General features: G+C 41.9%; 1 long non-coding RNA gene across 1 annotated transcript in view; it reads left to right on the top strand.

Annotated features, from left to right (window-relative positions):
* Nucleotides 1-5,998, top strand: part of LOC135058218 (uncharacterized) — a 45,533-nt gene extending 39,535 nt beyond the window's left edge. The window contains exon 2 of the long non-coding RNA XR_010244686.1: nt 5,741-5,998. This is a non-coding gene — a long non-coding RNA (uncharacterized LOC135058218). The remainder of the gene's footprint in view (nt 1-5,740) is intronic.
* The last annotated feature ends 1,237 nt before the right edge of the window (nt 5,999-7,235 follow it).

The following is a 7,235-nucleotide window of genomic DNA, read 5'->3' on the forward strand; positions in this document are numbered from 1 at the left end:
GCCCTTTGTGTTTCAGCACATATATCTGTTTATGTCTAGGAAAATACGTTTTTGGGGGGAAAGTGCGTCAATGTGGCGCAAAGCAGCTCAGTTTGTTCAGGTCCAAATAATAGGTGTCACCACATTTAAAACACAATTTCACACAATACAAATTTTGGACCTGTATAACATAATAAACTGTAATACCACTAAACTGGTTTTGCATCTAGAGAGTGAAAGACACCAGAGCGGTTTCTAAAGTGATTGGGGCACTATTTGGTTTTAAAGATACCTTGATGTGTGTACTCCCTCTACCTTTTGTGTGAGTGGGGTACGCCTTTGATTAAGTCCCTAAAACCCCATATTATTACTCCCTGGTTGTTAAGGATATACTACACATTGTTTTGTTTGTTATCATATCTTTTCATATTTGGACACATGTCCCGGACATACATTATGAGAAAAAGAACCTAGGACAACATTCAACACAAAGATACCTTGATGCGTTTACCACCCTCCCTCTTGCTGTGAGTGTTGGGGTACGCCTTCTAATTATTGTAAGCTGACTACTTTTGGGTAACATCACCTGACTGGTTTGCACTTCAGAGAATGAAAGACACCAGACGGGACTTTTAAAGGGATCAGGGCACTACTCGGTTAAAAGATACCTTGATGTGTATACTCCCTCTATCCTTTGTGTGAGTGGGGTACGCCCTTGAGCAGCTTCTAAAAATCTGTATTCTCACCTCGTTACTTGTTTAAGAACAAACTACACATTGTATTTCTTTTGTTATAATTTCTTCTGGGGTACCCATTCCGGATATATATCACCTGAAGAAGAATTGGAAATACGAGAAATTCTCTGCACCTCTCCTAAAAAGGGATGTATTAGTTTCTTTCCTATTAAGCGCACCGTATGTTATACAGGTCCAAAATTTGTGTTGTGTGAATCTGTTTATGTCTGTTTATGTGTTTCAGCACATATGCCTGTGTCGGGGGATCGGGTAAATCCAACATGTTGGAAATCCTCGATTTGCTGATTGTGACCAAAACTTAATTGGGAACGTCGAGCAAGGGATTTTTAACATGCAGAATTTTTTGCTGATTTCTCAACGGATCACTGATCAACATTGTCCGCTGATCTACGTTCAAATCCCAGCATGCCCTGCAACATTTTTATCATGGCCAAATAGGAAAACTGTGGCAAGGCATGCTCTCAATAATGTGGTAAATGATGTGGGGGTGTTGTGTTCATGGGAGAGGGTTTTTTTTAGAACTGGCTGATGAGATGTAAAAGTGTTTATTCCAACATTTTACAAACATGTATAAAAAGACTGAGAATGATTATACAGACATTTTTCTTTTCCCCAAAATGCTGGAAAGACAATTACTGGCTGTCATTTTTTTTAACCATTAATAAAAAGTGCAAAAATCATCCAGTGCTTTCCTCATGGCCACTAACCAGGGCCGGACTAAGGTCTGTGAGGGCCCCTGGGCAACACATTTGTGGCGAACGCTATCAACAAAATTATTAAAGTGATAAAATGTCTTTCTGTCTTTGCTTTCTTTCCTTCTGTTTTCCGTTGTTCCTTACCACTGTTCACCTGCAGCAGCATGTCTCACCTCCAGCATTCGCGCTCTGTCCTCTCCGTCGGGGTCCACTGAGCAGTGGCCTCACCTGTGCTGACATCCACCGCCACCATCGGAGTGCTACAGAGCTTTAATAAAAGCGGGCATTGGCCATTGCACTTTGAGGACTCCCCCTGATGTGGTCAGGCCTTGTGTCCCTCCATCTGGCCGCAATACACCTCTTAAGCTTGTGGGTCAGTCGGGCAGAGCCATAACTAGACATTTTGATGCCCTGTGCAAGAAAGAGCATCAGTGTCCCCTTCATTTTTTTATTAGGATCATTAGGCCTAAGGAGTGTGTGAAAAAGGGACATGGGGGGTAATTCCAAGTTGATCGCAGCAGGATTTTTGATAGCAACTGGGCAAAACCATGTGCACTGCAGGGGAGGCAGATATAACATGTGCAGAGAGAGTTAGATTTGGGTGGGTTATTTTATTTCTGTCCAGGGTAAATACTGGCTGCTTTATTTTTACACTGCAAATTAGATTGCAGATTGAACACACCCCACCCAAATCTAACTCTCTCTGCACATGTTATATCTGCCTCCCCTGCAGTGCACATGGTTTTGCCCAGTTGCTATCAAAAATCCTGCTGCGATCAACTTGGAATTACCCCCATGGTCTTGTTGGTCTTGTGGTAAAGGGTGTAGCCTTGCAGCACACCACTGTAATGCACACTGAAATAAGACAATAAGAACATCTGAGGAAAAAAAGAGTGACATGGCAAAAGAGGAATATGTAAGCTAACCATCAGCGCATACTACATAAAGTGAGCGTACACTTACTGCTGGTGTGCAGGGCTGTGTTAGCTGACACATGCAGTATATACTGTACCCAGGGGCGGATTAAAAACATAAAACCTCCCTGGAAAAAAAACACAACAGAAGGTGGCGTCATGTATAGGCACCAATATAGATGGGGCCAACAAAAAAGTAGTTGGGGCTACCACACTAATATCTTAAGCCACATTAGTGGTAAGCAAGTGCAATGCAATATGGAATGGTAGACTTAGGGGTCTATTCATGCAGCAGTGAAAAGTGTGGAGACGTGAGTCACTAGTGAAGTTGCCCATGGCAACCAATCAGTTGCTGTGTATAATTGTATAGAATGCACTTGATAAATGTTACTTCAACACTGGTTGCCATAGGCAACTCCTCCACAGGCTCACTCCTCCACTCTTTTCACTGCTTCATGAATAGACCCCTCAGTCTACATTAGATTAGCTTCCTAGGAGACTAAGCTATGACTGACTTTCCCAACCCCAGTTGTGCTGGTCAAACAATGTGTGTGTATATTATATATATATATATATATATATATATATATATATATACATACCTCCCAACATGACCCTCTCCAGGAGGGACACAATGCTCTGCTTCTGGACTTTTCTCTTAATTTAAGATTGCCGTCACCTGTGCTGAACTAGTTAATGGATAAGAAAGGTGTTTCAGCACAGGTGATGGCAATCATAAATTAAGAGAAAAGTCCAGGAGCAGAGCATTCTGTCCCTCCTGGAGAGGGTCATGTTGGGAGGTATGTATATATATATATATATATATATACCTCCCAACATGACCCTCTCCAGGAGGGGCACAATGCTCTACTTCAGGACATTTCTTTTAATGTCTGATTGCCGTCACCTGTGCTGAACTAGTTAATGAATAAGAAAGGTGTTTCAGCAAAGGTGATGGCAATCATAAATTAAGAGGGAAGTCCAGGAGCAGAGCATTCTGTCCATCATGGAGAGGGTCATGTTGGGAGGTATAATAAATGTAAAAAAAAAAATATATATATATATATATATATATATATATATTTGTATATATACAAAGAGAAACATCGCATAAAAATGCTAACCAAATAATATTCTTGATATACTGAGCAGTCTGATAACTCGATTACAAGGATCATGTTGAGATCATCACTGCCTTTTTTATTTTTACAATTTATATGTCTCATGAGATATTACGTCATTGTAAAGCTAAACTTTATTTCCATCATGTGAAGCATTTCATTCTTGATGAAAGATGTAAATTGCTGTAAAGTTGTGTTTACTGAATGCGCATTGCATCCATGGCAAAATGTGGTCCTGATTCATGCTTGTAAGTAAAGCAAAAAAAAAAAAGCCTAAGCAACTGGGCAAAACCATATTGCACTGCAGGTGGGAAGAGATTTAGATATCGGTGGGGTGTGTTCAAACTGGAATCTAAATTGCAGTGTAAAAATAAAGCAGCCAGTATTTACCCTGCACAGTAAAAATATAACCCACCCAAATCTTAATCTCTCTGCACATGTTACATCTGCCCCACCTGCAGTGCAACATGGTTTTGCCCGATTGCTAACTTTTTTGGTTTTCTAACAACTCTGAATAACCCCCTGTATACAGTGATTTCTGCAATTGCTTCAACACTTCCTTGCCGCCTACTGTCCTGTCTACTATCCTTACTCTTGGGTCATTGTGAAATGTAATTACTTTTGGCTTGCTTGCTCTGGTGTCCCCCATCTGTGGTCAATCAAGGAAGTTCCTGGGCTATTTACGTCCCATAGCACCATCTGACCTAAGCATAAGCATTCCCCCGATGTTGTTTCTTGCAAAGCAATCACTTTCACTAGATTACAATCTGTGTGTAAGGCATGAAAACTGTGCTTTTTATTCCAAGAAATGTTTCCAAATTGTTTCCAAATTTAATAGTTTTACTTGGCCAGAAAACAATGATATCATGGTGATGGAAGATGATCACAACCAAACAATCTATTTTCTATGCTTGGTGAAAATCTCAATTATACCATATTTAAATTATCCCTGTACAATGGGGGTAATTCCAAGTTGATCGCAGCAGGAATATTGTTAGCAGTTGGGCAAAACCATGTGCACTGCAGGGGAGGCAGATATAATATGTGCAGAGAGAGTTAGATTTGGGTGTGGTGAGTTCAATCTGCAATCTAAATTGCAGTGTAAAAATAAAGCAGCCAGTATTTACCCTGCACAGAAACAATATAACCCACCCAAATCTAACTCTTTTTGCACATGTTATATCTGCTCCCCCCCCCCCCCCCCCCCCTTGCAATGCACATGGTTTTGCCCAACTGCTAAAAAATTTCCTGCTGCGGTCAACTTGGAATTACCCCCAATGTGTATACACACGTAGAACAGTCAGCAGGCCCTCTACAGGTATTTCATAAACATTCCTGAAATTGATGGCAGTTTAAGGGCCCTTACCCATAGTGAGCACAACAAGAGTCACAACAATTCCTGATAGCCTCATCCATCATCAATTACTGGAATATTTAACCCGTCTGACCACTGTGGAACTTTTTATTTTTATTAGCAAACATGTATCATTTAAGAACGTGTACAAGTATAGTTTACATTAATACATAAACTGTATGCCAATGTTTTGGTAAAAAATGTGTTGATGGGAAAAGAAATGCTGTTACAGGATATGTTTAATGGGCTGTAGTTACATTGCCGGCAGTCGGGATCCCGGCGGTCAGAATACCGACGCTGGAATCCCGACCACAGACAATGCCGCCAGCCGGAATCCCGGCTAACGGGCTATTCACACTCGTGGGTGTCCACGCCACCCATAGAATGGGAATAGAATCTGTGGCGAGCATAGCCCCCCTGCCGGCATTCTAGCGGCCGGGATCCCAGGGTCGGTATGCTGGCCGACGGGATACCGGCCGTCGGCATCCCCATACTTTAGTATGGTGAGTGCGATTTTCCATGAAGTTCAGGTTCACCATCTCAGGATGGCGTAACCTGAACTGCTGTGCGGTAATTGCAGGGAAGCTCAATGCTTCCCTGCTCTCTGTCCGCATCCGGCACTGGCTTTGCCCACCTGACCTCCCATCAGCCACTGCGGCCTTCCGGGGAGGTCAGCCGGCGACGCATGCGCAGAAGGACCTGCAGACTTCAAGACCGCAGAGGAGGACCGCCGGTGAAGAGAGCGTCGTTGGAGCCCTGGATACCGCATCGCTTCGCCGGAAGGGTGAGTATACATGAATTGGTACTTATCGAACCGATGCGATATATATATAGTGATAAGTGACAATGTATTATGTTTTGTTTTCTTTATGAATAGACCCCTGAGTGCTCTTTTAATTGATTCTGCTTTCTCCCTACTTAGTCACTGGAGATGTACACAGAACTATGTCTGGCGCGTTTCATTTCCAAGACTTTATCAAAGAGAAATAAAAAGACTTGTCTCTACTCGTATGAAATTTAAGGATCATCCTAGCATGTCTCCTGCGGCTAATCCGCTACATCCTTAATTAGCTCACAGCTGTGTTTTCCCACTGCTCTCAATGCATTGTTTGTTACAGAAAAATACATGTCACACGTTTACTGTAAATTACACTCAATATAATTATAATGTACATTTAAAGTAATGTATTTTTACACTCATTTAACAAATGCAATCTGTTTAATGTGTGCAATGCTATGCAATACCTAGAAAACCATACAGACATTAGTCATTCTCACATAAGAATGACTAAACCCTATGACAAATGTTTCATTCTGCATGTCTGAGTATATGCTGAGGATGCAGCATGCATTCACATGTTAATATATAGCTTTAATAGCAGTGTATGGTCCTTATGGACTCAGCAGCACAGCAGGCACTGTCCAGGAGGAAATAATGGGGCAGATGTATTAACCTGGAGAAGGCATAAGGAAGTGATAAACCAGCGATAAGTGCAAGGTGATAAACGCAATAGCCAATCAGCTCCAATATGTAAATTGACAGGAGCTGACTGGCTGGAGTGTTTATCACCTTGCACTTATCACTGGTTTATCACTTCCTTATGCCGTCTTCAGGTTAATAGATCTGCCCTGTACTGTACTGTGCTTTACATTTAATGTAACTTCAGAACTTCTTTATTGTGGCCAAATTGGAAAATAATGAGGTTAAAATGTGTGCATGAAGAATGCAGACAAAGGTGTCATGTGACATACTAATATTATTGCAATGCGTTATCTGCCCTGTTGGACACTGACTGATGATGGGGCAGACATTGTGCCGGTGTATGGTTAAGAGGCCCCTATACGGCACGGACATTTCCTGCAGCTGCGTTATATATTTTATGTGTGGTTTCAGCCTAGCTTGTTCAAGGTAAACACAATAGGATTGATTCAGAATTGCACGCAAGTCAGGTGCGTTTGCAGTCTTGCACGGACATAACTGCAGCTATTCGCCCGCATGCGAGTTGCACATCTCTTAAACTGGGCATACACTATACAATTATCTGGCAGATAATCTGTGGTTGGAGTGAAAACCTGGCAATGAATGAGAGTAACTGACAATCGACCATTTGCTACAAAACACTGGAAAATGGGCAAAACCTGTCGTGACTTAACCAATTTGTATAAACGACAGGTTTTGTCCAATTTCCAGTGTTTAGGAGCAAAAGGTCGCTGGTCAGTGGCTCTCATCCAATGCCAGGTTTTCACTCCAACCACAGATTATCTGCCATATAATTGTATAGTGTATACCCAGCTTTAGACCGTGCCAACCTATTCACCTGCTTGTGGAATTAGCTGTCATCATCATCAACCCACGTTTGCACCAGCCCTATACTTAGTCAAGAGATACGTCTTAAATCAGACAGATCTCTGGTAAT

This window comes from Pseudophryne corroboree, chromosome 3 (genome assembly GCF_028390025.1).
Source record: "Pseudophryne corroboree isolate aPseCor3 chromosome 3, aPseCor3.hap2, whole genome shotgun sequence".
NCBI lineage: Eukaryota > Metazoa > Chordata > Amphibia > Anura > Myobatrachidae > Pseudophryne > Pseudophryne corroboree.